This window comes from Onthophagus taurus, chromosome 11 (genome assembly GCF_036711975.1).
Source record: "Onthophagus taurus isolate NC chromosome 11, IU_Otau_3.0, whole genome shotgun sequence".
NCBI lineage: Eukaryota > Metazoa > Arthropoda > Insecta > Coleoptera > Scarabaeidae > Onthophagus > Onthophagus taurus.
This window is the reverse complement of record NC_091976.1, coordinates 22,814,582-22,838,001: the sequence shown is the minus strand read 5'-3', so window position 1 is coordinate 22,838,001 and position 23,420 is coordinate 22,814,582. Positions and strand designations below refer to the sequence as shown.

Genomic DNA, 23,420 nt, shown 5'->3' with positions numbered 1-23,420 from the left:
TGTCAACATGCATTACTTATTCATTTATGTATACATATATATTATTTTTCTCTTGTATTAACTATGTGGCAATAAACTTATTATTATTATTAAAAGAAAAAATCGAGCGGTGTTAGATCAGGAGATCGTGAAGTGGATTGAATGGACACCATTCAATTTCAAAGTGTATGCAACAAAACCAGAATCAACAAATGATTCGGAAAATTGCATACTTGAAGAAACCATCATCACTAGGGATATGCTCCTGATGGTTTAAAATTCCATTTATGAGCGTTTGGGTCATTGCGAGACCGAAGAAGGTCGACAATTTGAAGATTTGTTATAAAAATCGTAATAAACGTGCAAAAAAACATGAAAACATTTAGTAGTCAACCATTTGGTTTTCGTTTATGGGGTTGTGTTTCTTTTTTCATTACCTCTAAATTAAGTTAAAACTCGACAGGGGTTGCTATTTAAAAATGTAGGGGTGGTCATCCTCTAAATAACTCCACTTTGCATGAAAGTTCTAAACTATCTAACAATGTAGTTTTTATGACTCTTTAGTGATCCCCAAATTTTAAAAATTTTATCTTCACTCGTTCAAAACTTATAGCTCCCGTCCCGCACTGAGGGAAATTTTTCTTGACTCTCAAGAAAAATTTATTCTTGAATGTATTTCTTAGAAACAAGTACAAGACACTCTTAAAACAAAAATATTTTTTTGTTTTAAGAATAGAAATATTATCGAATGAAGTATGTCATATTCTTAGCATCAAAGAATATCAATTTTTTGTATCAAAAAATCCACTCTAGCGTTAATAATTTATAACACTCAAATGAAGAATTATACAAGATTGTTATTACATGAATAAGTTTTTCTAAAAAGAAAAATACGTTATTCTTGACTTAAGAAATCTATTCTCGATACGAAAATGGGGTTGTTGACGTAATACTAAGATACTCTTTTTCAAGATTATTGATTTACTTTTACTAAGAATTCGTTTTCTTGAGAATCAAAAATATTTGTATACTTGCTTTGAGAATATGTGATTTTTCTTCACTCAACAAAATGATCTTCTTGTGGATATATAAGAATATGATAAGCTTGAGCCAAGAGTAATAATCTTCGTTCAAGAATATATTTCTCTCTGTGCGGGAGTTTTGGGAAGCCCTGTATATTTGCAATATGGAATTGAAAATAGAAAACCTATGGTCACAGCAATCAACTAGAAGACATTTTGGCAGCCAAACTTAGTTTTAGTTATAACTTTGTAATGCTGTAGCTACCCAGAACAACAATGAAGTCAAAAAACCGTTTTTTCGATTTTTCTCGCCGGGTTTTTATTTTTTCTATTTGCCGCTTTGGAACAATGTAGAACAACTCTAGAACAATCTAGAACAATGAAAAATTTAAAAATCAAAAATGGGGGGCTAACTTCCCGCACTCAACATCTTGTTCTGTTGAACGAAGTTTTAGCACATTGAGATAACGTGGCGCAAAACTACTCAATGATTAACCAGCGATTGAGTGGACTATAAGTGTCTATCGAGAAAAGGTGAAGATGATTTCATTTTATACCATTTTCTACAATAAACTTAGTATGCAAACAATATTTTTTTAAATAATTTCTTATAAAATCGTTAATAAAGTAGGAAATAAGTTTAAAATGTCAACACTACATTTATAAGAAAATTACATGGTTTAATAATTGGTTTGCCACACGACGCGATACCAATAAACATCATTAATCTTCGGTCTCTCGGTACTAGTTTAAAGTTGGAAGTCGTGTCGAAAGTGCGTAATAATAATTTGAAAGCGCAAGAACGAAAACCGCTTTACATTCGCTAATAGCGTAATTACGCCGGCCGCCAAACGGTTTAAACGGCCGTCCCCCATAAATATTCAATGGAAAAATTGATAGCGTTCCGAGTTCGAAAGACTCCGGTTTTCGTTGCGATATATTCCGTGACACCATGATTACATACTTCTTCTTTCAAGGTTTTACAGTTATTTTTTGTTACCGGGGGTTTTTCGCTTTTAGCCCCGTCCGGTATATTATTTGTACTTCCTTTGCGGACTTTTTCAAAGTGAGGACTAAAATTACTGGGATATTATTGAATACAAATGGAAATTGTACGCTTTTTTTCTTAACCTTCAGGCTGTGTAATAAGTTTTAATTTTGTCTTCAACAAAAATTCTTAAATAATTTCGCATTCCCTAATTGATTAAGTCCCGTTCCAATATAAATTGAAAGAAATTTAGAGTTTTACAAATTTCTTATTACGGGTTATGATTTCGCATCCGGAATACGTTTAAAACTCTACTCAAAAGTTCAACGACACCGAACTAGCGCGTAAATAATATAAAGTTCTCGGGGATACTGAAAAGCTCACACAGAAAAGGAAGCTTATGATCCGGCCAATTTACCCACTGCGCGATTATTGCTTTAATAAATTATCCGGGTAACACTTGGTGCGTATTGCGAACCCAACTCGTCGTCTTATTAACACAAATTTATGTTGATGTAAGTGAAGTTGGTAATTTTACAATAAATTTCCTGTATAAAATTACAAAGATTTTTTTAAAAATTTAAATATAACTTCTTGGCGCAACCAACAATATCATTAATGTGAATTGTTATTTATGTGTTTTGAGCGTTTTAGACGTTATTATTAGCGTCCCAGAACAGGTGAATGGATCATTACTTCGACTCAAAACACGCACTTTTTTCTGCGCCACTTCGCCCATATTATATAGAACAAGGATACGGTCTCGTACGGCAAATTTATAAATAATTTATAATGTCCATAACCCGCGTCCGACTTCAACAACCAACAACATAAACTCGATTTTTTTTCGCTTCCTATCTCATAGAGAACTTCAAGATATTTCACACGGATTCATTACCATATTTGCTACATTATCGTTATTCAATATTGCGGTATATGAGACTACAATATAATATAGAAATATCAATATAATTAAAAAAATCTTATGATTACAAGATTTAATAAGATCGTTATGTTAAAAACTTTAATTACTTATCATGTTCTTTTCTTGGAATTATTTCCTTAGAATTATTTTCTTAGAATCGCGCCGGATGCGTTTATTTAAATTTGCTTGTTTAAAAAAAAATCGTATTCAAACTATTTTTATAACAACATTGCGAAGGAACAGTACTCTTAATAACAATGAATTAACATAATTATATGCCTTTTACGTTACGGTATTAACGCGGTTTTTAACACATTTCAAAGATTAATAAACGCGATATGCACAATAACGTTACAATCAAAACGATGTTCATTATGTTTCGAGTTCATAATGCGCACGTCGTAGCTGAAGAATCGAGCATAATGTGTTGTGTTGTTCGAAAAGAAACGCCTTTAACGTCACGTACCTATTACATAGAATCACTAACAGTTTTTGTTATTTATACAGAGAATTATGTGAGTCTGGTTTCAATCAACTTATAAATATGTAATTTTATTACAACAATAATTTTATTAACATCAAAGATAAACCACGTCAATTTATACCGGATGTTAATCTTTTTTTATTTTTTGTATACGATAGGACGCATTTTAGGCAGATGTCCATTAACACAAATGTTTTTTTTTTAAGAACAGGTGGAGTCCAGGTGACTAAAGAAACAAAATGTTAATCCCATCAAACAATTTTATATCGATAGACATAACAAAATTTTTATTATTGGGCAAAATGAAACTCAAGAAGTTATAATAAAATCGGTTTCTTATCGGTTCTTATAGTTGTGTCTCGGTTGGTACACGAGATGTTTCGATAAACACAATAGGCTTATGGTTATGCTTAAGAATGCAACAACGTTTTGTGTGACTCACCGTACATACATGTCGCGTCGTTCGTTTCTCGTTCGTTTAACGGTCCTCTCTATTACGCGTTTACTTTTACATTATTAAAACCGCAAGAACAAAAAAAGGAAACCCGGTAACCGAACGAAAAGAACGAACACGTTCGCGACATGGAAGAGAGGCGAAAAATAATGGCCCTAATGACCAACTTTCACTTCCGCGACGTTCAAGACGTTTTATACCACCCACGTTTCTTCGTCTCTAATTGTTCTTGTAATAGGTAATGTAGGACGATTGTTACTAACTTACAACTAACAACAGAAGTCGTGATATGTAATGAGGACACGAAAAAGGTTTTAACTCATATATAATTAAACGAATTTTTCAATAAGAAAAATTAATTGTAGTTGTTTAATGTGTTGTGTATTTAAAACAATTTACTATTCAAATTAGATGGAATTAAATAGGTGTAGTCAATACCAGAAATAAAAATATCAGGGTATGCAAATAAGAATCGTGTTGGCAAATAAGAAAAATAAGTAATCAATGGATTAGTAACATTATTCCACATTAGTTAACAACATTTGTAATTTATTTTAATTAACGCAGGTGTTTATTGCTGTACTATTTTTCTGTTTATAAAAGACGCATCTTTGTTTGAAAATAAAAATGCCAGTTATAAGTTGTTATCGCTTTGCAAAGGAATAAAAAAAACATTTACGAGAGAATAAATGTAGATTCTCAACGATAAGTATTGGCAAGATACTAGAAATAGAAATTGAGGACAAACCAGCAATTTAGATACTGCCAACATGTTAAAAGATCCACATCTTCACATCCATAGGCTGAGGAAGAATTCCAAAATTCTGGATCTCTCTCTCTTATTCTCATTTATGCGATTATCTAGACGAGGCCTTTGAAGATTGATTCATGAATGGTGTTTGAAAATGTAACAGATTGTGATGCAAAGCTCCTTCGTTCCATTTAGATTAAGAAATAAAGACGTCAAAATATTGTTACAAAATCCAGTGCTATGATTGGAAGCAAGTATTGTCTTGCACAACTACCGATGTATATCGCTTTTGGATACCACCATGAAGATTATTACAAAGCGTATTATTCATAGTCCGAAACAACACTGGAAGTCAATAAACCAGCATATATTTGGTACAAAACAAAACTAGAAACCTCAAATGGGGAGGGGCTAGTCAACATCAAAGCCAGAATCCGACAGGTTAACAGCATCACTCCTCAACTGCATAGCATGCTAATGCACAGTATAATCAAGGGCCTAGTTATATGGAATAAATTACGGATATACACTGATAAGAACAGCAATAAAGATTGTGTGCATGCAGACGACGTCCATCATTATCGCAGAATCGGAGGATGGACTACAACGGCTTCTAAACGCATTCCATGATGCATGTCACGAGGTAAACATGAAAATCGTAACTAATAAAATAAAAAGCATGATCATCGTAAAATCACGCATTAGGTGCAAAGTTGTAGTGCAAAAGCAGATCGATTTTCAATTCGACTATCTCGGAATACAAATCAATGGATATGGAGATCTAAAAAGCAGCGTCACAACACAAAGCCATAAAGGCGACAAGAATGATCAAGAATGAAGATGACAAAACATACACAAAAAGACCGATAGGAGGACCTTCAAAGCGATGGAAAGACAGTTGAACCTCAGTATCGCAGGAGGAGTACAACCAGGAATGACCGAGCGTCATAACAAGTTAGGAAGCAGTTGAAGATGTTTAAAAAGACGATCTGACCTTGAATTTGAATATAAACTATTATTTACCATGGTTGATGTGAACCCAGAAACACTATCAATCGGAATACGATTGTTTGAATCAATCCTTCACTTGCCACAAAAGCTCCTAATCTGGATAAGATAAAACACTGTAGTTCAGACAAAATTCTAATTTAAGATAACTTCAAATAGGAGACGGGTCTCTAGTAGATATTACAACTGCTAGTTTTGGAAATCTAATGCTCGGAATTCGGTTAGAAGATTTTTTCAAGCCCCTAAGTTTTCAAATGAATTTGAAGATTATATTGGAAACAATATCAAGTAGACATAAGATTGATGATTCATTTTAACAAAATTTTGTTATCAGAAAAAGCTGTGGAAACAAGAAATAAACACTTTTGTACATACGAGAGAAAGAGGTAAGGGTTCGCAAGAAAATTTTCCCAAGAGACGTGTAATAAAGATGTTCAAATTATATGTTTATTGCCAAGAAGATTAACAAAGAGATCATGAGTGATGATATCGAATCAGAATAATTTTTTAGTGTGGCAACATATTATATTTAAATTTTTGGTTAATACACATTAACAACATTACATTAATACATAGCGAAACAAACATACACAATGAAAACACTCAACTGCGGAAAAGTATAATTTAAGAGGAAGAATTGTATTGTATAAGAGAATTGAGGAACTCGGTGACAAGATAAGTTGGCTTATAAAGGAATGTATGGAAAGGAAGGGGAACAACAAATTACTCAAGGCGATGTAAACGGAAATGAAGGAATTCTGTGTCAAGAAAATTTGGTTGAAGAAGTAGGTCATTAACAGGAAATACAGAACATTAAAGAAAATACTGAAAATTCTACAAAAGCGTACACTTACCGATACTTCCTTTTAAATAATAAAAGACATCAGAGTGTATAAATATTTATCTCTATACATACTTTTAGTTAGAGTACTTAATCAGGAAAAATAAAAAAAGCATTTCTGAAATATACCAAAATATGTGTTGTATCAAGTTCAACAACTCATTTAACAAACAATCAAAAGTTGTTTGTCATTTGTATGCGGAAGTAGACCTCAAAACCAAGGGGAATAATTTAAATAAAGACAAGATTTCGGAGAAAAAAAAAATAATGATGAATAGAAAAAAAAAAGTCTTAGGGAGAGGAAAAAGAATATTGTGTTTTGATTTAGAAAATGTTCCAACAACACTGCAGCAACGATTGTACTGATGACTTAGATCCACGTGGTCAAATGTTATCCTATTTCTCTTTTTAGATGGTAAATAAGTGGGTCATAAAGTATACTACCATAAATAATAGTTTTTTATATGTATACTCAGGTATGCCGCAAATAAATCTTCCATGACAAATATTACTCAACGTTTTGATGTTTCAATTTCAAATGGCCATGAGATCATTACACAAGTGCGTGGATAGTTGTGGAAATAATAAAGTAGAGAAAAAAACTTGGTTTAAAACATAGTTTATGCTTTATAACTTCTACTGTAAGTGTATCGAAAGTGTATCGTTATACAAGTGTAATTACGTTCTTTGGCTTTTTTACTTTATACTGTGTTAATTAGTAAACATTTTGGGATATCATCGAAGTGTTACTCCAAAAAGCGTTTCTGACTAGTAGGATAAGTGATAACCTATGTTAAGGCGTATAAATTCTTTAAAAAAGTAATTTGACACTTATGATCATATCATGATATCTTGAGAAATTCACACTGCACTGAATATCGTGAGGTTAAGTATGATTTAAGGCGGTAATTACGTTGACTATTTACGAGTTCTTAGTTATAAGTAGACTGCTGATACTTAGAGAGAAAATTGGTGCTCGCTTTGCTTTACTTCGACCTCAATGTTCAGAGGCATAGAGCGAATCAATTCGTATATGTCGCACAGCTAATATAGCCTCATCATTTTCCATTTTTTTTTGTATTAATTGGGTTAAAAGTGTTTTGAACAAGATCTTCAACACCTTACTTTTCGTGCTGTTTCAAAAAGGTAGGTTGGGATTGTTAAATCACAATTGTCTCTAGAACAACTTTATTAAAGATATTACTGAGATATAGTAGTAAAATAGATTGTTCCATAGTATTCTAGTTCATTATGTTTATTTCCAGAAACAAGAAATGAATGTGATCGTGCTGTAATAGCAACATTATTCTGAAAATGTAGTTATTTGCAAAACCACCTATGACCACTTTGAGATAATCAAAAAAGTATTACATCATGAAATGAGTTGGAGTTGCCCGATTAGATACTAAGTGGTTTGAAATGATACTGGATACGTGTCAAGATCTGAGAAAAGCTTTGAAATTTTACTACATAAATCACAGATTTCAAACTTCAAGAGGAAGAAAAGAGGAAAACTCAGGCTAAAGAAGAAAGTTTTTTATTATTGAATCGTTGAGTGCAGAGAAGTTAATGTGAGCGTCATGAAGTAGTGGATCACGTTGTTTAACGTCTTGAAGAATGAAATCATGTTACATATATATATAACTGGAAGGTTCAAACGGACCTGAAATCGAGAACTGATGCATCGATTGTCACTGTTTCGGAAAACTAATTTTGTCCAACAAAGTGTCCCATAGTACCAGTGTATATTATTAAAACGTTAACGGTCTTAGTAAATTGTTTTGGGACTGATCGAAGTTCTGATTTGGTTGGACGCTATAAAAGGGGAGGTGTTCTTATTGCTTTATGTAGTCGCTTTGACATCTCAGTCTCGGACATCCGGTCCCACTCGTTGATGTGTTGATTTGTAAGGCCACGTTCTTTTCGGTCACCATTTACGTCGTAGCTTTGTATATCCCTCCTGATACCCCAAAGCCTGATTTGCTTTCTTTCTTGGATACTTTGGAGCATAGACTATTGAACTTTCCTGTACTTATTATAGGAGGCTTTAATTTACTTGATTATGTTAAGGGTCCTGGTGTTACTGTAAGTGATGAAAGAACACAGGCATTTCGTAGTGTCTCTGATTTTCTAAACCTGTCTCAACTGAATCAAGTGCTGAACTGTGACGGAAGATTGTTGGATTTAGTTTTAACTAATACTGAACATCAGTTCGAACTCGTTCGTAATGACCTGCTTCTTGTATCTGAAGATTTGTATCATCCCGCCTTAAATATTACCATAAACTTACTCGCACAAAGTAACAATCAATCAAATTTTCCAGCTTGTGGGAGTTGATATGATTTTCGCAGAGCCAATTTTCATGACTTGTATGGTGATTTCCTCGAAACAAATTGGTCCTTTCTTGATAAGTGCGTAGATGTTGATGATGCTGCGCGGTTATTTTACATGAAGATCCATGAATTATTGGATCAGTCTGTTTCAATCAGAGCGTATCATACTTCTCAATACCCTATTTGGTACACTCCTGAAATTAAAAATCTTTTAAAGTTAAAAGAATTCTATAGAAGAAAGTGGAAAAGAACTAAATGTGATTTTTATCATGCAGTATTTGGAAGATTGAGATACTTGACAAAGCAAAAGATCTCTGATTCGTATATAGCCTTTACAAGAAATGCTGAGCAGTCACTATGCTCGGATCCTCGTAGCTTCTGGAATTATGTTAGGCATAAAGTTATGACTACACGACTTCCTGATGAAATGGTTTTGGACGGGCGCATCCCCTTAACATAGTTAATACTTTTGCCAATTACTTTTCGATTGTTTTTGATGGTGACTCTACCTACGAGTTGGTTGATTCGTACTCTATGTATCCATCTATCATTTTAAAGAGTACCACTGTGGAACAGGTTCTTGATCTTCTTAAAAAGTTGCCGAACAATTTTCTTCAGTGGACTTTGTTGCACGATCAGGTGTCCCATAGGGCTCTAACTTGGGTCCACAACTGTTTGTAATATTTATTAACGATTTATTAAACAGATTTAAGTCTAGTGTATTGGTCCATGCTGATGATCTTAAGATATTTCGTCCTATGACCTCGGATGAAGACGTGGATTAGGATTAATGTGGAGAAATGTAGTGTTGTCACATTTACGCGCAGATCTACTCCTATCCATTCATTCTACTGTATAGATGGAATCTCTTTGCTTAAGTTGACTTATGTCACAGGTCTGGGAGTAACTTTTGATAGCAGACTATCGTTTTTACCGCACGTAGAGGATGTCGCTTCCTGTGCTGCGAGAATGCTTGGCTTTGTGTTCCGTACTTCACGTTTATTCACGGATTCTGCTGTATATACATCGCTTTTTCGAGCGCTTGTTCTACCGAAAGTGGAGTGTGGTTCTGTTGTATGGTCACCGCATTATATCTCGCATCGTCTTATGTTGAAGAGAATTCAAAAACGGTTTTTAAAGTACCTTTCCTTTCGCGTGGATGGAGCTTATCCTGTTCGTAGCACTGACTACCAATCTTTGTTGCAACGTCATCATTTTTCTTCGCTTGACACTCGAGGGGATGATCTCGAAGTTAGATTTATTATAAAACTGGTGAGTGGTGAAGTAGAACCAACGTGCAGGCTAGCGCTCCGCTACAAAGAATGTGCAGGCTTGTATCAGGATCTTGCAGGCATTGCAACCTGAAAGACGATTGCAATGTTTTCGCTTAGTGTTTAATTGATTCTTGTGTTAATGTAAGTTTGTTTTTCTGTGTAGTATAATATTGTCCTGTAATTGGTACTTTGTTGGGCAATAAAGATATATATTATTATTATTATACTACTATAAATTAAGAATTACCAAGAGTTAGGCATAATCCATGAAGGTTATACAGATCATATTGCAGCATAGAATAATTAATATATCATTTTTTCGTGATGACTCATTAAGTTCATCGTTAGTACAGTTATAATTATGGCAAATGATTTTCTTTAAGAAGATTAAAAGTTTGCATATTTGTGGTTTCACGCGTTGTCTGTCGAAGAGAATTTATTATTCAAATTAGTTAAATAGAACTAGGTGTTGTCAGACATGAGAGGTAAAAAAGAATGTGGTATGCAAATAAGATTCGTGTTGGTAAATGAAGAAATAAGATACTTAAGCACTCGATACTTAGCAAACAGTAAAGTTTTGCAACTGCGAATTCTCGAGAAATTGAAATTATTTAGCTTAGGTTGTTGTCTACATTTATTACTTTCCATTCTAAAATTTTTAATTAAGACATCGTTCATAATCAAATTCGTTACGCTATGAGATTGCTACTAATTGAATGATATTCTTCATATTGATCATTATTTCTTTGGCATAAGAAAGTTCAGTGACTTACAGTTTTGGGCAAGATATAAGTTGTGTTGGTCAGACGAACCGATTAACATGTACCCAACACACAAAGGCAAAGAACGAACGAACGGAATGAACGGCGGTGGCGGGGTCTGGTTCGTGCACATAATGATATTTTTCCTCTTGGTGAGGCGTAATCTTCGTCTCGACAGATGGCAATCAGGGTTCGAACGCTGCGCTCCAAAAATTACAACGTACGAGAACGCACGTACGTTCGCCATGTGTAACACGGATTCTCGAATTTGTGCACTTCGATTTGTAGCCTGGGATGATTTAAGATTACCGGGCACGTCATCTACACTCTCGCTCTCTCTTGAAAATCTTGAAACCGTGAGAGATAAAGAAGACACAAAGTTGTAGCACTCGCGTTAACACGAAAATCATTCCGAAACGGTTAGCATAAATAACGTATTAAAGGCTACTTTATGTAACTGCATTCGAAAACCGGACGTATAACTACCGCCGTGTTATAAACTACGATTTACAACGCACGCCCACCTAAACTAACGGAAGCTCGATCGATGTGACATAATATGGTGAACGTCAAAGAAGTTAATGTGAAGAAATGAATGGGGTATGTGCGTGAAAATTGAACGTAAAAGTTTAATGGAGACAGGACGTTATAACAGACAGGGAAAACGAAACTTAACGATTCTCCACTTGAATACATTATCTTAAGAAAACGGTTTCGATAAAGGAAAGTTACCGATCTCTTTCTACACAAACAGTTTGTTATACAATTTGTCCTAGCAAATCTCAAAACGTTGTGTACCTTTTTGCCTTTCGAGGTTTCTGGAATGCAAGCGAACAGGATTCCAAATAAATATTACAGCCGAAGAAACAAGAAATGCAAATAACCACCGACGAAGTGCTTCCGCAATCATACTCACGGCGGTAACAACAAACTACAAGATCATTTCGTTCTTTAATAAACACTCACAAATTATTACGCAAGTACTTTTTATTACATCACTTGTTAGCAAAGAAAATCTAGATAACGATAACGAATGTGATAAGCTTTAAAAAATACAATTAATATTTTCAAATTATCTAGAAAGTTTAAAGATGCTTCATAAATAACAAAACCTGGTTCCTTTTGGTTACTTTTACATACATAAATCGTACACTTTATACATATTTATAAATTTTATGTAAATCGGATTGTAAATCCCTCGTGCTTATTGACTTTATGAACATTAACAATGAGAAAAACATTAAATAAAAAATATTAAAATTACCTTTTTGGTGCCAATAACCTTATTAAGGCAAAAGGAAAAAAGAATTATTCCCAAGCCAAGCGCGATGGAGGAAAGAACAATCACGGCCAAAGAACGTTATATAGAGAAGTGAGTCACAGAAACAATGCCGTGGTTAGGCAATATAGAACTCGTTGTGGATATGGACCTGTGCACGCATGGTTTAGCAACGGTCTTTTTCGAGCTTTGTTTCCAACGCGTGCAAACTGTTCATCCTTCGATGACCACGTGGGGATTCGGTCGAAACCAGAAGGAGGAAGTTAAAAATTTTTCAACGGTCGGTGAATTAACTGACAACAGGTGCTATGACAGGTTCTATTATGCACTTGTTTTACACAAAATTCAAAAGACTTAACGGTTTTAAAAAAAATTAACAATTCTAAGATAATTTCTTTCAAGGTGAGTTTATTAAATACATTACCACAAGGTGTTGATTTTCATTAATTGACTATTATAAAAGTTAAGCTGCAAATTACACAATTCCATTAAACATTACAAATAAATTAATAATTAATTATAATCTGCATATTACGTTTCCTTTTCTTGAAAATATTTATATTAAAATATACAAGTAATGTAAAATCTGCCATTTATCATTGAGTGTTTAGTTACAAATTTTCTACATATACCTTCACAATAGTGCTAGGTAAGATTTATAGTAGGCTCGCATAACCAACGAGACAGAATAACTAACGTAACAGGCTAGTATATCGTTATCGTTAACGTTATGGTATTATGGACCTTTGTTTCTTTTTATTTTCGGGACTGGAGCTTTAGTGTAACTGTCATACTACCCGTAATTTAACGTGACGTTAACTGTACCCACACACTCTTGAAACCCATAAATTATTTATTAACATATTTTTAAAGTGTCATGACCCTATTCTCCTACTTGGGGTTATCAGTTACCTTAAAGATTAATATTACCTTTAAAATAAAACGACTTATGAATCAAATTACTTTGATAGAAAGGCGTTAAAGTGACAACATCGAATTACAACCAAGTTTTGTTAACTAGCTTCTTTACCAATTTCATGAATATTCGATTTCGTATGAATATTCAAATTACCAGTTTCGTATTAATAGAGATATGTAACTTAAGCCATTATTTCTCATGACGGGCGATTTTCTTACATCCTCGTTTATAGTACGTGCGGAATTAAACTTAGAATATTAATGAACTCAATACGCCCATTGCATTAACTCTAGAGTAGCCTAGAGATAATGTTTAACTAGGAAGTCAACTCGAGGCGATTCTACAATTTTCTTGTTTATTAATCTTCCTATTGTTCTTAAGCGAGCTTTCTCAACTTTAAAAATTTAACCAAAAAAAAAAGAAAAGATTCGAAAAGCTAAAAATAATATAAAGTATCACCTGTATCCCACCTGTTATCCTTCCGTATTTCACGCTAGAAAGCTCACACACACAGTACGATAGTCTCTTCCTGTGCGAAACAGGTACTCGGATAGATTTTTATCGTTAAAAATAACGTCCACTGAGTTCATTGAATAATTTATTATCCATTAGTTTCAACATAAAAATAAGCAAACTTAAACTTTAAAGGTTATTAACTTGAATTTGCTTTATATAAAACTCACATTATTAGAATCTGAAAACTCTATGTATAGTTTTTAAGGGTTATATGAAAACATTAAGCATATTATGCATACAAAATTTATATTAATATGATGAATTCATCTTCATACTTGTCATCAAGCTGTCTTTTGTGATCTCATATCTTCAACTTCAACAAAGGTTTGTCCTGCTTTTAGCCCAATTTTGTGAATAACTTGTTAGTAGGAAGCATCACAAAAACCTTTATTGGAATATGTCTAAACTACATTATTTAAGGACTCATTAACATTTTAACGCCTGCCATTCGTTTTTAAGATTGGCAGCTTTATGTTTGCACCATATAGATTCTTTCTGCCCATGATTTCGTTCGATGAGCTTTGAAATTGCTTGATCGCAGTCAGCATGATTAACATACTGCCCCTATTCTATGTCTGCCCCTTCACCATAGGGCTATTCATTACGCACTGCTTTTTTTCTAGAATCAACGTTATCCAAGTATACAACATAGTGAAAATTGTGTCTGCAAATATTTCTTTTACACTAATCCTACGACACTTATTAATCATTTAACAGCATTGCCAGAACCGTATCTATGTTTCAAAAGCGAACATCATTCCCTTGGCAAGTATAGAAGAAATATATCCAAATCGAGATTCACAGTTAAAATAAGAGAAGTTATCCTCAGACGTTTTCTGTTATTTCTGTTAGAATACTCATATCTCATTTCGGTCCTGTTTCGAGATTCTAGTATACATACTTCTGCCCTAGTTCTAATAACTTTTCAATACTTTTAATATTTCCACATTCATTCCGTTTTACTTATGATCTATTATTGGTGAAATTCGGCCTTAATTTTGCTTTCTATCAAATAATATTATATTGATTACAATTAATTACTATTTGAGATTTACATTTGAGAGATACCGGATATTCGGCATCCCCTCCGGCAATAAAAATGAAATTAATAATAATAAGAAAGCTGATAAGATACGTCAACTTATTTGGATCCAAGATACAAAATGAACTTTTATGATTCTGATTTAATTAACGAAGCAACTCTAACAAGAGGATACTTTAATTAATAATTGGCGATATTTCCACAAAGATCCTTCAAGAAATTAATTTTATAACGAATTTTGAAAGTTATCGATGAAAATGCAACATCGAAAATTTGATCAAAACTTCAAATATTGTTTTCTCAAAAATTAAAAGTTATTTTTCAAAACGTGTTGGTTCATTGGAAAGAGGGCACTTTTCATAACATTTTGGGAAATTTTCATACTCATATCCCAAGAAATCGATTTTATACGAATTATTAAAACTTAATCGGCGAAAATTGCAAAATTCGAAAAATTTTCGATTATTTCAAAAATTTATTTCTCAAGAACTAAAAGTGATTTTGAAAATTGCAACATCGAAAATTTTATCAAAACTTCAAATATTGTTTTTTCAAAAACTAAGAGCTATTTTTCAAAACGAGTTGGTTCATTGGAAAGAAGACACTTTTATTAACACTTTGGGCAATTTTCATACCCATATTCCAAGAAATAGATTTTATACGAATTTTTAAAACTTAATCGGCGAAAATTGCAAAATTCGAAAAATTGTCGGTTATTTCAAAAATTTATTTCTTAAGAACTAAAAGTGATTTTTCAAAACGGCTTGTTGCATTAAAAAGAGAATACTTTAATTAATAATTGGTTGTATTTCCACAAGAATCCTTCAAGAAATTAATTTTATAGCGAATTTTGAAAATTATCGATGAAAATTGCAACATCGAAAATTTTATCAAAACTTCAAATATTGTTTTTTCAAAAACTAAGAGCTATTTTTCAAAACGAGTTGGTTCATTGGAAAGAAGACACTTTTATTAACACTTTGGGCAATTTTCATACTCATATTCCAAGAAATAGATTTTATACGAATTTTTAAAACTTAATCGGCGAAAATTGCAAAATTCGAAAAATTGTCGGTTATTTCACAAATTTATTTCTTAAGAACTAAAAGTGATTTTTCAAATCGGCTTTTTGCATTAAAAAGAGGATACTTTAGTTAATAATCGAAAGTGATAACCGCGACAGTTCTGTTAGTAATGAATGTGATGATGAATTATAACCGAAGAGAAGAAAACTAGATGAAACTGCAACAAGAGATTTTATACATATATCGTATTGGGATTATTACAATGAGGTTGCTAATGAAAAACCTGATATAAATAAAGTTGTATTCAATAAAAAAAAGTCCTATTGGGGTTGAACTTGATTATTATCTGCAGTGTCCAACACCTGAAAAAGATACTAATTCCTGTGAATGGTGGAGTAGTAAGAATAGGTTTTTTAATATTTGGATATTTGGTAACTATTCGGTATCCGGCCGGATTTTAAACAATGGCCGGATACCGGATAGTTGCCGGATATCCGTTCCACCACTAACTAGAACTAACACCAAGCGTAGTAGTAGAAACATTCGGGTTTAGCCTTGTGTCTCTTAAGACTGCTTAACCAACCCAACCCAACCCAACAAATAACCCAGCAACAAACTTTTACCCGTAATTTCCTATCTACTTTCTTAGCTGATATCTTCTTTATTATTAGAGGTAGCGAAAAACTAAATGCACCATTTGTAAACTTTGTTCTTTCTCTGGGTTATCGGCAACTGGGTTGCAACTTGGGTTTGATACTAATTTGAGAAAAATGAAGAACACCGCTCTGTACTTAAAACAGCTCAAAATCAACAAACTTCAAGCCCTTGTGTAATTGTTATCAAACCGAATTTAGAAAAACCATTATCACAGTCAGAAAGAGTGCTCTTTCAACTATTAAAATACGGTTTTCTTCGCTCAATATCTATCGGCGTCATGCTTAAATCACCCTTAATATACATCCCTACACGCAGAAACACTTAATTGCTCTTCCTCTAAACAACTTTCTTTTTTGATAGGGGGAAAACTATAGAAGTATATCTATCTTATCGAAAATTTTCTGCTCTTTCTAATGGTGTATAACTAAAACTACTAACGTAAAATACACAACAATCTAGCGCTGAATAACAATTAAAACTAGAACTAACACTACACCTAGAACTATTCGAAAAATTGCGTCTTCAAACATAAAAAACATTCGGGTTTAGCTCAAATGCATCAAATTTAATTAATTCATTGACAAATTGATTGCATTATTGCTTGTTAATAAGATTGGCAATAGAATAGTTCAATCATTACTAAGAATTACAAGAACTGTATATCAAAGGATTACAACAAGTTAAAACGTATGTGTACCAATAACGCACTGTCTTGTATTTCTTGTAAAACAAAGAGACCTGCCTCTACTTTGTCACCGGTGACAAAGTCGAGTTTGAAGTGAAACCGAACGTTGTTACCTCACGGGTTAACCCGTTTCTCTTTGCCCTTGTTGTTATTTATGTTTTCGACTTGATCTTGTGAATGGTATTGTTAATGATTCAAATTGGATTAGATTTAATTAATTAATATTAATAATATATTAACATATTTTAATGATCGTGTGAAAGTTTATATCTCTATAACGGTTAGCGATTATGTTTATATAGATAAAAGACAATGACATAAAAGGATTAGACGCAGAATAATTTTAAAATGGAGCACGTTGTTTGTGTTGAACTTATTATTTTCTTAAAGGATTTAGATTCTTGGGTTTGTTACGAAAGAACTGTCTGTCGAGACCCCGTTATATCTGGTGCACATGTTTCTTACTATGTATAGAATAATTCAAAAAAAATTTTTTGCTTACTACCATTTTGACCTCCATTAGTAATCAATTACCGCGGCTACAAGTGATAGTTACGTGTAATTTATGTGGGTAGGAACGAGGAAATTGTCCGAGTAGAGTTCACGTGAATATAAAGAGTTTAATTGGATATCGTGTAAGGTATTATTTTAAGAGATATATTATCGATAAATATATGTTGTTAGTAAAGACTTTTTGTTTGTAAATAGTTAACGAGAATAAAAAAATCGATTAGCAAAAAGAATGATTTATTTCTACAAAGCATTTCTATTCTAATTTATTTTGATTTATTCACGTTTTCAGTAAAAGTTATGAGAGACATTATTTTAATAAAATCGTTGTTAACATCCGGTTGTTGTTCTACGTCCGCAACAAAAAAAAATTCTTGCATTCCATATGCTAATTAATTACATTTGTGATGATTAAAAAAATCTTAATCAATAACTTAAAACCATTCTTATAAACAACAAGATTATCACCTACTTTTCCCACTTTAAACATGTTTTATCCATTACCTAACAAATAGGTCATGATGAGAAAGTAAATTCCGAGTGAAATAACTAAAACAGAAGAAGTAATGTTATATGTCACTACTTATCTACTTATTTGAAACGCCTTTTAACTTCAAGTTTCCGTTTTTATAATGGTTCCCATTTTAAATATAAAAGTAGAAAACATTTTTTTCTTGTAAAATTTAAAAATTTAAATTATAGGTTTTAGTAAGTAAGGTCTTTTGACTGTTTAGGTCATGTTGTGCATAAATAACGAGTTGAAAAGAACAGGAAAACGGTCGTTTGTCTTCAAGTTTCTTTAAATGCCCCCTCTAAATGGGATGGTCGGGGCAGTTTTATTGTTGTCTGATTGGTCTGTGACGATTGTTGAATGCACGACGAGTTGTTAAGCATAAGAATTTTATGTCCTTGAATGGAAAATTGTAGGTAAGGAGTTTTAACAGGTCCCTTTGTACCTTTTTAATTAATTTTAATGAGGAAATTATATCTCATTTTCCATACTTTTGTTGGTATTCTAAAGTGATGGTTTGAGTTCACAATATTTTAATAAAAATGTTTATAAAATTTCAAATTCTTTTAAATTTGAAGATAAATATTTGTCCTACATTTCCCTGTTCGGGGCTTCTTAGCGTTCCATTCGGCACTGCTGTCTTGTGCCGTCAGTTCGTACTCTACCGATGGTCTTCAAATACCGTCCAAAGACTCCATGGCCTATTAACGCCTGCATGGTGTAGTATTCCACTTCTCCCCATTTCCTATTCATAGCCTCCACGCTATCAAGTCTAAGATAATTAGGCTTGTTTTGGTTTGCTTGAACCAAAACAAACCTAATTACTAACAAGCACTTTGCATTTTGGTTCTAAACCTTTCAGATCTGTTCGGAACTATAGAACTCTTGAACAACTACAAGCCTATAGTGTTCGTCCATCCTTTGTAATTATGCTCTGTAATATCTTCCTTTAGTGCTAATATGTTGAGGCCTTTCTCCACATTAGTGCTACATACAAGATCACCAATACCGCCGCACTTGCAATCAATTTTGTTTTACTGGCCCTTGGGCCTCCGACATTGGGCATCAATTTTAGAAACAGGTCATGTTAGAAGCGTTATTTGGTGTCACCATCTCATGTCTAAATAGTTATCGACATGTCTCTCATGTTAGAGTCTTATTCGTTATATTCACCACAAATCTTGTCATCGACATGTCTGTTATGTCTTTGTTCAAATGTACTTCCAGATAATTTACGCACTCGACGCTGTATAACTCCATCCTGTCCACGTCCACTTTTAAACCCAACCTAACCTAACTCAACGGAATCCAACCCAACTTTTTTTTTTTTAAAGAGGGGTTTACAAAATTTGCTAGAAAAAATCGTATGCAATCTGACAGTACCGAAGTGGCTTCCTTATCATTCCAATAAACCGACTAAAACCATTTCTCTCTGAACCGAAACATTAGGGTATTGCTTTAACTTTTCGAAAACTCCAACTTCTACAGTATTTATCATTCTCTCTCCACATCTTTTCACCCTGCTTTCCATACAAAACCTTTCTTACGAAGATCCAACGTGGGGACTTAGTAACACAACAATTTGAACACATTTGAAACGAGGTTTCAAACATTGAACAAGCGAATATGTAGTATTGATCTGATTCTGCTTTGATCTTTAGGTATTCTTCATAAATACCATAGCTAATACCTTGCGTCGTAAATGGATCCATCTCACTCCACATTCTAGTTATATGTTCCCATATTGTTGTGATCGTTTTTGCCCATCCTGTATATTGCTCCCAAATTTCTTGTCACTTGATCATTAGCTATCTTCTAGCTTTGCTTCTATAATTTAAACAACCCAACTCTACTCAAACCAATCCAACCCATAATTTATCGACAAAAAGTTGGGTGTAGTTGTGGATCAGATTTATTCTCACTTAGATTTGCGTATGGTTTGGGTACAAAGTGAATTGGGTTTGTGTTATATGGCTTGGGTTGGGTTTGGTTTCGATGTAGATATGCTGATTTGGATGCGGATACATTGGGTTTGGAAAAATCCAATGTACAATCACCCCAAAACCTATTACTTAGTACTCCACCATTCACAGGAATTAGTATCTCTTTTAAGTGTTGGACACTGCAGATAATAATTAAGTTCAACCCCAATAGGACTTTTTTCATTTAATACTACTTTATTTATATCAAGTTTGACTTTAGCAACCTCGATGTAACAATCCCATTCGAATTTTGCAATTTTCGCCGATTAAGTTTTAAAAATTCGTATAAAATCCAGTTCTTGGAATATGAGTAAGAAAATTGCCTAAAGTGTTAATAAAAGTGTCTTCTTTCCAATGAACGAACCCGTTTTGAAAAATAGCTCTTAGTTTTTGAAAAAACAATATTTGAACTTTTGATAAAATTTTCGATGTTGCAATTTTCATCGATAATTTTCAAAACTCGCTATAAAATTAATTTCTTGAAGGATCCTTGTAGAAATATCACCAATTATTAATTAAAATATCCTCTTTTTTATGCAAAAAGCCGGTTTGAAAAATCATTTTTAGTTCTTGAGAAATAAATTTTTGAAATAATCGACAATTTTTCGAATTTTGCAATTTTCGCCGATTAAGTTTTAAAAATTCGTATAAAATCTATTTCTTGGAATATGAGTATGAAAATTGCCCAAAGTGTTAATAAAAGTGTCTTCTTTCCAATGAACGAACCCGTTTTGAAAAATAGCTCTTAGTTTTTGAGAAAATAATATTTGAAGTTTTGATAAAATTTTCGATGTTGCAATTTTCATCGATAATTTTCAAAATTCGCTATAAAATTCATTTCTTTAAGGATCCTTGTGGAAATATCACCAATTACTAAATAAAGGTCCTCTTTTTAATGCAACAAGCCGTTTTGAAAAATCACTTTCAGTTCTTGAGAAATAAAGTTTTGTAATGATCGAAAATTTTTTCGAATTTTGCAATTTTCGCCGATTTAGTTTAAAAATTCGTATAAAATCCATTTCTTGGAATATGAGTATGAAAATTTCCCAAAGTGTTATTAAAAGTGCCCTCTTTCCAATGAACCAATACGTTTTGAAAAATAACTTTTAGTTTTTGAGAAAACAATATGTGAAGTTTTGATAAAATTTTCGATGTTGCATTTTAATCAATAACTTTCAAAATTCGTTATAAAATTAATTTCTTGAAGGATCTTTGTGCAAATATCATCAATTGAATGATTCTAGTTCTAGGTTTTATGTTAGTTCTAGTGCTAGTATTAGTTCCACTTTTAGTTCTAGGTGTAGTGTTAGTTCTAGTTTTGGTTGATTCGCAAATATCTAATCTTATGATCCAAATGGGTTAAGTGATATGGATTTAATAAAAAAAAAGTAAATAAATAATAAAATTGGGATAATAAAGCATGTTAAGCATGTGTACTGGAAGCTTAAACTGTTCAAGAAAGATAACAAAAACTCAAAATCATTTTGTCCTACTAATATTATTCTTATTAGTTTAACAAAAAAGTTAAGATTATTACGTAATTTACAAGATAAGAGAGTCAATATTTATGATTAACCTTTAACGACTTAATTTATATACCTAATTAAAAGCTTGGTTATGTGTAATAAAGATTGATATAAATGCGTCGTAAAACCATCATAAATTGTCATAAAAATGGTGAATAAAAAATGTTAAGATTTTAATACCAAAATCTAATCGTATATTGTCGATTTTACGATTAAAGATTTTTTACTTAATTGAATTTAAAAAGGGTTTTTTAATATTTTTTTGGTTTTGCGGTTGTTTTGCAATTTTTAATTTTTTTAATAATCGTCCTTAACACGAGTTTCTCTTTATTATTGCAACGTTAATGGTGCTAAAAGCAGAGTATTAAAAGGTATGCACAACCATTAACGTGCTTAAAATGTTCTTTTGCAACAAGTTTAATTGTTTTCTAAGAAGATTTTTTTTGAGAAATACGATTCTTGCAAATTTTTTTTAATATAAACGAACCGGTTTTTATATGCTTTTTATGGAAATTATATGGTGACATCATTTGGACGCCTACCACTTTTTGCTACGCAGGATCATCGATGATCTATCGCTAAGCGATCTATCGAGGACATTGATTTATGTTTGTTTGGGTGTTTATTGTCATTTAATTACCCGAATCTGATAGGGTAAAGATTTATCGTCGACCGTATCAAATTATGTATGTTTTATTTTGGCTTTATTAACGGTAAACGTTGTGTAATAGAGACAAATTAAAACGTTATTTCTTTATTGCCCCCCTTTATTTAATTTTATTTTCAGTTTGCGACATACATCCATCAAAATTCAATAAAAATTAGTATTCAAAAACTAAAAATTTCTTATAGGCAAATTAAATTTGCATAAGTTTACATTTTGAAATTTACCGCGTTCAATAATTTAAAAGGAAGTTTGTTTAATGAACGTGGTATATCGATACTTTAATCTGTATTAATATGCAAGTTTATGATATTTGTGACATGATTACCTGTCCAATTCAAAAACATTTACATGATTATTCGATTAACTTATCAATTGATAATTATAAACACGTCAATAAAATTATCTTTTATGAAATACGAAAACAAACAATAATTTATCACATTTTATTATTTTCACTTACCTTTACGTTGTCAATTTCTTGAAGCCTAATGATTCTCAAAAATTCAACAATTAAAGAGTTTATAATAAAATCTTCTCTGAGCACATGTTACTTGACAATAAAAACCGAAAGAGTTAGAAAGAGATAAAACCACGCGCGATGCAAGAAGATCGAAGTGTTTTAAGCACAACTGACAGCTCTCGCGCGAGTGTGTCCGCGACTGAAGAAGAAGTTGAAGTCTCGCCTTCGCCGTATACTCGAGAGAAGTCCAAGTCCCTGAACGACGAGAACGAAACGGATTCAATGAAAACCGTTCTTATCTCTCTCTCATTCTTTCCTCTTTATTCGCGCTTTCGTTCTGTGCCAATCCAACGAATCCCCTCGTGTCCACAATTAGAGCTTTACGTTGCCGGCTACTAAAGATTAGACCCGCTTCTTCCTTCATAGCTCCTAGAGGTGGTGGTAACTTATACGGTTATAGAAGAACTTACAACTACTACTATCGGTGATTGTAGCGGTTTTCAAACCGTTATTGAGTATGTATACAGTAAAATGTATTGTTAAGTTTTCTTTTACTTATTAAAATTTTTTTTAAAAAATTGATTTTATTAATATAAAATTTGATGTTGTATAATATTTCTGTCATTCCAACCAAATCACCGTTTTAATGATAAAATAGGATTTGCTAAGATACTCTTTGGGGATTAGGTTCAAATTTCATTTAGATGTTCTTCTTCTATTTGGGAACTAATTGGCTAATAATTTGCATAAAAGGTGGCATGTTTTATCAAGTAAAACCGTTTTATAATCCGACTTCAAGGGCAACATCTTATAATTGAAGT

General features: G+C 32.6%; 1 protein-coding gene across 1 annotated transcript in view; it reads right to left on the bottom strand.

Moving 5' to 3' along the window:
- Positions 1-22,813, bottom strand: part of LOC111427822 (ras association domain-containing protein 10-like) — a 73,445-nt gene extending 50,632 nt beyond the window's left edge. Inside the window, exon 1 of the mRNA XM_071199892.1 lies at positions 22,600-22,813. The gene's annotated coding sequence lies outside the window, so the exon portion shown is untranslated. The remainder of the gene's footprint in view (positions 1-22,599) is intronic.
- Between the last annotated feature and the right edge of the window lie 607 nt (positions 22,814-23,420).